At 43.6% G+C, this 10,377-nt stretch overlaps 1 long non-coding RNA gene across 1 annotated transcript; it reads left to right on the forward strand.

Annotated features, from left to right (window-relative positions):
• The first annotated feature begins 6,201 nt into the window (after window positions 1–6,201).
• Window positions 6,202–8,098, forward strand: LOC114079076 (uncharacterized). The gene is made up of 3 exons (XR_003580434.2): window positions 6,202–6,258; window positions 6,567–6,755; window positions 7,901–8,098. It is a non-coding gene; the product is annotated as an uncharacterized lncRNA (long non-coding RNA).
• Window positions 8,099–10,377: the final 2,279 nt, after the last annotated feature.

Consider the following 10,377-nt stretch of genomic DNA (forward strand, 5'->3'; position numbering starts at 1 on the left):
ATGCCTTCTGAATTAAATATTCCTTAGTCTTTTCTTAACCTTCATGACCTTGAATTTTTCAGGGGGAAAGCTTATAGAATGTGCTTAAAATGGATTCTCTGGTTTCCTTATGATTGGAGCTAGATTACATGTTTTTGGCAAGAGTACCACAGAAATCAATTCTATGATTTTCAGTTTGAATCACATCATGTGACCTATAATATCCTCATTACTGCTGATGTTAATATTGGTCATTAATGTGGTATTTGCAGGATTTTACTTTGTAATTATTATTTGTGTGAAGATAGTTTGAGACTATAAATATTAATATAAATATAAATGTGTATCATTCACCACTAAATTTGTTCATTTATTATACCTATACACATTCATGGTTTATTTTATTGTGTTTGCTGTTACTTGTTAATATTTTAAAAATTTATTTTTCTTTCAGAAATGTTCTATTTTGATAATCTCAGATTTATAGAAGATTTAAGACAGCAGTGAAAGGAATTCATAAGAAACATCCCCAAATTTTATTCTTCATTTCTAGATAAGTCTACATACATAACAGTTTTTATCTCTGAACCATTTGCAAGATGCACACAATGTCTTTTTATTTGTAAATAAAAAAATCTCACATTTTCTAAAAATGAGAAATTATCTCTGTAACTATGGTGCAATGATCAAAATAAGTAAACTATATTGTGAATATCTACTCTACAAATCTTATTCAAAATTTGACAGTTATTTTAACAATTGTCTTTGAACCAAAATAAATCCAATTTTGGGAAATTTTAATATCAATTATTCATGTGTCCAGTGGTCTTGTTTCTTCTGTTTTTTTTTTTTAATCTGGGATGGTTCCTGAGCATTTCTGGACTATTCATGATATCTTTGATTTTGATTTTTGAATGGTGTATTTCAGTAGTAGTTCTATAGATTTTTCTTCAGTTTATAATTAGATTTTAATTTTCATAACCAGTGGATAAATGCTCAAATATTTGACTCTCAAATTAACCTGAATGCTGCTGGTAGATTGCACATAGAGATCCCTGTTCCACCAATATGTCAATATATTTGGTGATATTAAAATTAATACCAATGGAATTTGCAAATATTTCTTTAGAGGAGCACATCATGAAGACTTTAGGCTTTGTGGATCAGAAGTTCTCTGTGGTCATAGCCTAAAATCTGCAATATATAATAATTGAATGCCTAATAGCATTCCAATAAAACTATATTTTCAGGGAAAGGGGGTGAGGCTCAGTGATAGAGTACGTGTATAGCACATATGAAGCCTGAGGACAAATCTCAGCGTGGCAAAAGAAAACAACAACAGAAACACTTTATTTGCCAAAACAAGCTACATTCTGGATTTAGTCTTGATTTGTTGATCCAATGTTCCTCTAATGCTGTGAAACTTGAGTTGCATGTATGTTTTTTCTTTTGTATGCACAACACACTTCATATGCACCCCATCATTCTTCTACAGACTTTCTGTACAATTCAGTTTATGAAATAAGAATATTTTCTGAATTTGCCCTCAGGTTTTGTTATTGAATTCACCATTTCAATATTAATAAGTACTTTGCATATCTGCCCTTGAAACTTATTCTGTTATCTTTTAAAAAATATTATTATTAATTGTTGATAGACCTTTATTTTATTTATTTATTTATATGTGGTGCTGAGTATCACAAACAGTGCCTCATCCATGCTAGAAAAATTCTCTAGCACTGAAAAACAACCCCAGACCTGTGTTATCATTAAGAATGAGAAAATTAATACTCAGTTTATCTAATAAATCAGGAAGAAATTTTCATGATGACTGTAGATTAAATTTTTATGAATTTATTACTTAATACTTTTTTTTAGCATTTTTGGTGTTACATATGTAATTTTTAAAATGTTCAAAGTTTTACATATGATCATTATGTAAAAATTGAAAAATACAGTTAAAGAAGAACAAAGATTATTCTCCATTATTCCACTTAGATACAATGTCTTTCAAAAGGAGGGTCTGCAAACACTAAATTAAAATCAGTTTTTAATTTTTTTTATTTTATTGATTGATTGATTGATTGATGATATTCCGATCTAATCCAGAATATGCTCTACCCTAAGCCATATCCCAAGTCTTCCATTCATTTGTGAATCTCACTCTTGTGGTTTTCTCTTCCTGCATAACTCCAAGAACTAATTTTTCCAAAGTTACCATTGAATTTTACTTTTAACACATCTACACTTAATTTCATGCACTTAATTTTACAATTACTCATTCATCAATGGAACATTTCCACTTCTAATAACAAGAACTCCCAAGTGGATGAAGGGAGTTTAGACTCCACAAAAACAGCTATACAAATGATTTCTCTTTCCCACAACCACACATAAATGTATATAAACAGCCTCAATACCCAGCCAAATAGTTGTAGTAAAACTAATAAGAACTGGAGATAGAGGGCAAAACCAAGAACAGTCTCACTAAATGGTAAAGGAAAACTTTTGCCTTTCTCACAGATCAGCTTTTCCCCCAAGTTGACACACCAGTGTGATCAGGAGAAACTGCCCAATTCTCAGTTTTCCCCTTTTGGTGTCAGAGAAAGGAGAACGTAGCTCCAATATTCTGGATTTTTAGAGAACTGTTTTCTGTCTACTGTGACACAGAACTGGTGGCATATTTTGATAATTAGTCACATTGAGAAAGAGGAAAAACCATTGAACATCAAAGAACCTACAGTGCAGAAACCAGGTGGAAGAAAAGTTTATGTACTTTTGATAGAATTCCACAGCTTTCTTCCTAGAAAGCTAAGTGTCTGGAGAGAGTGTATGCACAGCAAGGGTGACAAAGCCCTTAAAATACTTAACTGGGCTTGCTGGTGAAGATCTTCCCCTATGTGCAGCCACCAGGAGAGAGAAGTTTGAAACTAAAATTCTCAACCAAAGGCAAACTAGTTCAAGGAGCACCCCAAGAAAAGCCATAACACAGAGCCATGCTATCCTGTAAAATCTGTGGGGCCTAGAAAATGAGGTTTCTTAGTGTTTCTGTTAAGAAACAAGAATGCCAAAAACTACAGTTTTAAAAGTATTAAGAAATACTAAACAATGAAAAATAAATGACAATAAATTAAATATTAGGGATAAATATCAAATATATAATTGAAAATACAAATGATCATTAAATTTGTGGATTCTCAATCTCCCTGACCCCCAGTACTGGGGATGGAACCCAGGGGTACTCCACCACTGAGCTGTACACACCATCCTTTTTAAATGACCACTTTTAATTTTGAGACACTAAGTGCCCAGGCTGGCTTCCAATTTAGGATGCTCTGCTTCCTTCCACCTCTACCATGCTGGGATTAAGGGCATGAGGCACCGTGCCAAGCTTCTCAACCTTAAATAAAGGGAAAAAATAGGGCAAGCGAAACTTTAATACTAGTATTGAGAAAGAATAATAACCACAGTCCAGTAAAGAGAATTTAACAAACAAAAAGTTCAGGAGATTGACATGTACATTTTTCCAAATGATTTTACTTGGGAGACTGAATCAGAGCACAAATTCAGGGCCAGTTGCAACAATTTAGCAAGGCCCTAAGCAACAATGAGACTCTGTGTCAGATTATTATATGAAAAAGTTTGGGATGGAGCTTGGTGAAAGACTACCATTAAGTTCAATCTCCTATACCAATGAATAAATTAATCAAAATCACAAAAGAATATGGCAGGTAATTAATAGCAATTCACTTGAGAATCAAGAAGGAGGACAATTTTTAAAATAAATTTCAAACAAATAAAAATAACTCAGTAAGTAACAAATATGAATGGATAAATTATATCAGAAAGCGGACTATAAGCTACCATTAGGTGGGCAAGCAGACAGTATAGGTTAATAACTGAGTTCTAGGTAAATTTAAGGATCAGATCATTAGATTCTAAGGTGCTTCAATATGTTTTGTACTGCAGAATTTTATCATGGAAGTCTTGGTGTTTTATTTTATTAATATCAAAAAACATGAATATAAACTCAATGGCATAAAAGTTGTACAAATGAATGGAAGTGGAAAAATCTAATTAGAACATCTGTAAAGAGAATCTATAAAACAAGAAAAATACATTCTAGATATAGTAATCCATAAGTTAAGGAGATTATTCTCATGTCTAATCAACACTTTAATGAGGAGTACAGATAAAGGTGCATCTTGGTGAGTACTTCTAATTGAAACAACACTGAAAGTGAAAAAGAAATGAGCACCACTTCTGCAAATCAGGAGACAGCACCATTTTTAGATGGCAAAACACTTAATTTTTTCAATTAAAATCTTGAACCTGAGGCATGCCAGCTAATGCTGTTTATATACTTAAATAGAAAATAGAAACATTTAAGCAAAGAAAGGAGATAAATGACATATACACAAGAAAGATTAAAAGTTATTTATTATTAATCTTATAATTTTTTAACTTAGAAAACCTGATATATTGTAAAAAAAAATCTTCAGTATCTTAAAATCACAATGAGATATGAATAAGAGATAAATTTGGAAAATAATAATTTTATTTATGTTAGGAATTGGGACGCAATAAATTTCTGTTGCTATTGTCTGAAATCTGTAATAGACAGTAAATGAATGGGAGTGGACTCATTCCAAATCTGTTTATTACTACAATAGTGGCAGGGTGATTGCCTAGTATGAGTGTGCATGAAAGTTCCTGAGGTTGATGCCTAACAGCTATAAAATAAAAGAGTCAAAAAGTGCCTTTATTTACACATATGACCATGCTGTGGATTGGTCTACAGTCATTAATTTGATGATCTTCATGCAATATCCAATTTTCTGCTAATGTAGCAAATCACTTTAAAGGTACTTTATGTACCTCTCTTGCTCCTTTGTAAGCATATCTCAACTTGTGTCACACAACATTTTTCAAGTGACTATGTAAAATTTTCAAAAATTCAGATTTCTAAATGACATTACTTAAAAATTTTCTCCTCTTTTATTTCTGTTTTTGAAATCAATTAATCCATATGACCAATTTGTGTATTTGAATAGTACAAAATATCCTGGAATAAGCTAATTTGTGTCTACAAAGAAATATTGTCTTTGAAATATTTATTCTTCATGGAGCTTTTATGTGCACATATGAACAAAATTTTAAAATTAGCTTTTAAAATATATTACTAAGAAATATTCAAGGGCTGGGGATGTGTCTGCCCGGCTTGTGGGGGCAGCCAGGACCTCTTTGAAGCCGCTGTCCTGGGAAAGCGTCGGGCCGCCCCCGCGCGGAGGGCTCCAGGGCTGCTGCGCAATTACTCAGGGCCAGATTTGGGCACAAAGCTGCCCTGGCAGGGCTCTGGCTGGGAAGGCGCAGGCTGCCGCTACTCGCCTGCGCTGCCCTGGTGGGGCCGGATTTTTCCGCACCGCGCTGGCTGCCCGCTCCTCAGAGTCTGGCGCCCCCGGGACTGTGGAGTCCCAGGCCCCGCGCTGAGGGGGGGCCGCCATAGCCTCTCACCCTCAGCTGGGCGCCAGTCATGGGTGGGCTGATGCCCCCGCTGGCCAGATGTGCGCCTTGGGGGAGCTCTGGGGTCCATGAGCACTGATTGGCCCTCAGATTTGGGGCGGGGTTAAAGGAGGCAGGGACTGCAGCCTGGACCATCGGAATGTATGGCAATACAAATAAATGCAATTTCCAGGTCCTAGGGACAGTTCTGCGCACTCACTTCATTCATTCGTTAACATGCGTTCACAGTATCTATGAGTAAGGCCATGATTATCCCCGTTTTACAGATGAGGAAACTGAGGCACAGCTAGGACCAGATAGGATCCGAATATAGGCCTCTCTGACTCCAGAACCGTGTTGTTCCTGTAGGGTGTCCAGGCGTGCATGGACAGGCTGGGCATCAGGGCATGGGGGCCTTCTGAGTGCATTTGCACATGTCCAAGAAATTAAAGAGAGGTTAGCAGGCAGATGGTAGTCATCATTCTGTGTTTGCCATTTCAAATTCATGCACAGGCTCCTTCCTCTGAGGGATATTCTGAGTCCGGCCCAGGCCTTTTGCTGTTGTGGGGTCTCTCTACCTTGGGGGAGCAGACAGTTGGTGGGATGGGGTATTTGGCAGTGAGAACCCAGTAAAGAGTAAACAGTTCCACCAAGAGGCAGTTTCTTGCTGATAGACTGCTCTGCTTATCTGACTTAGACAGGGTCCTCGGAGAGGACATTGCAGAGGAGGTGACATGTCAGCTGGTGCAGGATGAAGAGAGGTGGCTGCTGAGGAAGGTGTGTAGTCCCCTCTGGCTCTGAGTGCCTTCCCCAGGGTTGCAAAGGAGGAAGGAGAAGAGGAGGCTGTGGCCCCTGCCTGTAAGGACCTGAAAGGACGAGGCCAGGTCCTGGGACATTTGAGTGGGTGCTGGGCTGGGCTTTACCTGCTTCTTGGTTTCTTGGCTGCTGCAACATAGCAGTGTCTATCGCTGGGCCCAGCTGGGCCAGCATCTCTGTCCTGCCATGTGGGAGGTGCTTACCTCTTTTAGGGACCTGGAGTGGACAGTCCTCTCTTTTATTCTGTCCCCTCCCATCCCATCCCCCAGGCCTCAGGAGCTCCACTGGCTCAACTTGGAAACTTGGATGTGCTTGTTGGGGGTGTGTGGCCTTGCTGAGGGACTCAAATCGGGGCCCTGCCCTCTGGGCCTCTTTCTGCCTCCACCCAAACTGCCCTCTGGCCCCGGGCCTGGCCTGTAAGTCTGCATCATCTTCACTGTGACATCTCTGCAGAACCGGTGAGTATGTGCCCCCTCACGAGCCTGCTTTCTCAGGCTGCCCTTCGTGGGGCACCTGTGCTGGTTGAGGGGCTCTGAGCTCCAGCCCTTCTCCCTCCTGAAGTCTAGCTCCTTGGCCACTGAACCGAGCCTCTGTATTCTCTGCCCTCCACCCGCTCCTGGCTTCCTGGAACCCAGGGACCCTGGAGGTTTCTGGACCATATCGAGTTGCCTGGGTGTTGTTTCTTTTTTTTTGGGGGGGGGGGCATGCTGGGTGGAGGAGCTGGGAGCTGGGAGACAGGCTGATGACTGGGTCAGGGCCAGCCAGGGGTGGAGGCTGACCACCAGCCCGTGTCTCCCTGGATCAAACTGTGATCCCCAGTCCCTTCCTCTGGGGGTCTGGGGCCTGGCTTCCCCATCAGCTGGGGAGCAGCCCTCTTTGGCATTTCCTGTCTGCCTCCCTTTCATTTTGCACCCAGGCTCCCCAGGGGCTCCTCTGGGGGGGACAAGAGCCTACTCTCACCTTTCTCCCTGGTGACAGGACCTGACTTGGCCTGGGTCCCACTGAGCCTGGGGTTTGGCTGGACCTCGTCTCCCTACATTTCTCTGCACCCACCTTCTGGCTGGGCAGCGGGGTCCCAGCTGGGCCCCCCTCCAGGTCTGAGCCAGAGAGCCACGGTCTGAGATGCTCCTCAGAGACACCTGGGCTGGGGCCAGTCATGCCTCCGGAAGAGGCTGAAGGGTTGGGGATGAGGAGAGGCAAGCACTGGCCTTCTGGGGCAGGAGCCAGGACCGAGGCCTCTCTGGACTTAATTCTGAGGCGGTTTTGAGGACCCCAAGCCACAGCACCTCGCTGCTCTCCCCGCCCCCCAGGCCCACCCCACACATGGGTTTGCCTTTCCAGGCATTCTCCCCTGGTCCCCTCCCCCTGGATGCCTTCTTGAGCTCTTTGGGCCCCTCCCCCAGCCGTCCTGGGCCCCCTCCTTCCTCCTTTAGTCCCCTGTTGCTCAGGGAGGGGAGCGCACAGCCTTCGGCTCTGATCCTGGCTGCCTCCCCCAGCATCCCTTGGGGCGGGCTCTGGATGGAGCCAGCAGGCTGAGGCGGCCTGGCCCCAGGGACTGGCACACTGCAGGCTCCTAGTGGCAGCCTCCCTGTCCCCTCCACAGACAGACAGTTCTGGACAGCTGCCCCTGCCCAGGCCCTGCGGAGGCCCTGCCAGGACCTGGCTCCAGTTTCCACCAGCCCTAGGGAGCAGTGGCTTCAGAGGTTCCTCCTACCTTCTTGCCAAGCACCATTCCCAGAGGGGAGGGGGGGCAGGGCCAGGTCCTGGCCTCCACCCATCCTTCCCCTAAATCTCTGCTGGACAGCCCGAAGCTCCAGTCAAGTCCTGTGTCTGCTGTTAATCTGTGTGATTGGGGAGCTCCACCAGCCCTCTCTGGGCCTCATCTGTGCATTTAGGGAATGGCGCAGATCACTGATGTTTACCAAGCCTCACTGTGTTCCAGGGACTCGGCTAACTGCTGTACATTGATGACCTCATGGTCCCATGGAAATGCCATGAGCACACTTTCCTATTCAGAATGTGAGGCAACTGAGGCACAGGAAGAGGAAGGAACATGCTTTTGAGGTCACGCATACATGGGGTCCCGGGCAGCCTGATGGGTGACTTGTCTTCACTCTGCCATTCTCTAATTTATCCTGGCACTAGGGCTATTAACTCTTCAGGGACTAGGACAGGGCCCTCTGAGGACTTGAGATGGGGGCTTCTCCTTGGGGGGCCATTCATTCCCTATTGATCAGGTGCCCTGCCATCCTGACACATGACAGACTGTGGGAAGGTGAGTCCCCAGACATCCCAGCTGAGGACACCCCCTCCTCCATCCTGAGTCCTAGTCATGGGGTTCAGGGACCTGACTCCAGCCTGACCGTGCCCTGGAATGAACACCACCCCCAGCACAGGGGGCGTCCCCCTCCCAGCATGCCAGCTGCAGGGCCAGGAGCTGACAGGAGTTGCCTGTTAGGACCCCAGCAACCCTCCCTCCCATTTCCCAGCCAATGAGTAATGCAAAAAATAGGGTGGGCGGGCCCTAAGGGGCTGTTTGAATTTGGGAATCTGCACTGTCCTCATCTCCACATTTGCCTTGACATGTGTCCTGCCTCTGGGAACCTTTTCATGTATCCTCATTGTCTTGCTAAATAAAAGAGGGGGTGGGAGTTGGGAGGGGGCTCTGGGAGAAAAGTCAGGAGATTTTTTCTTATTTGCCTAATTTCCTCACTCAAATGTGTCTTGTGATTAAATATTGCTTCATTCTATCCTGTGTGCTTAGGTCAGAGGCCAGGTTTCTTTTCTGAACAGGGAATTGAGAGTATCTGGTCTTTCCATCTTGAGATTTCTCACTCCATCCCTCTCTTTCTCTTTTTTATCTCCCACTCCTGGAAAAGCCATGGTCTTTCCTTCTGGAACCTATCTCTTCTAGAGAGAGCACATGGGTGGTGCCAAGTGTCAGTTAAAGGCAGTGACTCTTACAGTGCTCGCTCAGTGGAAAAGACTTCAATAACTTGGTCATGCTGCCCTCCTTGGCCCAGGGTAAAGCACTGAGCAGAGTGGGCCGTGGATTATATAACAACAAGTCCTGTGTTCTTGGTCCTGGTCCTTCTGGCCTTGCCTGAGCCTGCACTCCATCACTGTGATCTCTCATGACCCTTTACATGCCTGCCCTTGGGGGTGATTAAAATACTGCCTTTCCTGAGCCTCCTAGCCATGGCCTCCTCTCCTTGTCTTCCTTTCCCAGGTTCATCTTGCAGTCATTCTTGTTCAGAAACCTCTGTGGCTCCAGTTACAGCTGGGTTGGGGATGATCAGGGTGAGTCCACTCTTGTAAAAGCAGAAAGAGAAGATATCAGGATGTTACTGTCTATGGAGGAAGAAAAATTTTAAATTGTCTTCTATAACACAGATAAAATTTACAGAGCTTACTGTGTGCCAGACACGGGGCTTGATGCTTTGTCCACCCCTATCTCTCAGTCTTCCTGAAAATTCCATGAGGTGGGTTCTATTCTTCCCATTTATTAATAAGGAATCAGGTAAAGAAGTTAACCTTGCTAAGCACATGTGGTCTGGGTGTGTACCACGGCCTTATCATTTTTCTTGCCCCTTTGTCTCTCTATGAGTTTATTGGCACCAAAACAAGCATGCTAAATGCAGAGTAGGTTTCCTGCTAAATTCCCCCAGAAGCCAATTGGGCCACACATTGCAAACTAATGTCTCTCAGGCCCAAAGTGCAGCCCCATGGCTCCTGGGCATACCTTGGCTTTACAAGGCTTCCAGTTATGTGGGGGTCTCCCACTCATCCCCACAGCCTGTTCTTTGATCCCCAATACCACTATAGGATCCCAAACTGCATAAGTCCCACTTTGCAGATGTGGAATGAGCAGGGGGGTTGCTGGAACAATTAGCCAAGGCAGTGGGGTGTGTATGTGGCTGGACTGGAAAACCGACCCATGTTCTCACAGTTTCTGAAAGCCTGCAAGCATCACTCACAGGCTACAAAACACTGGAAAGTCACATTATTTTTTCAGCAAAAATAGCCATTGAAGATCTAAATCCTGAGCTTATAATGGAACAGTGAGAACTCCATCTTTTG

This window comes from Marmota flaviventris, chromosome 5, assembly GCF_047511675.1.
Source record: "Marmota flaviventris isolate mMarFla1 chromosome 5, mMarFla1.hap1, whole genome shotgun sequence".
Taxonomy (NCBI): Eukaryota; Metazoa; Chordata; class Mammalia; order Rodentia; family Sciuridae; genus Marmota; species Marmota flaviventris.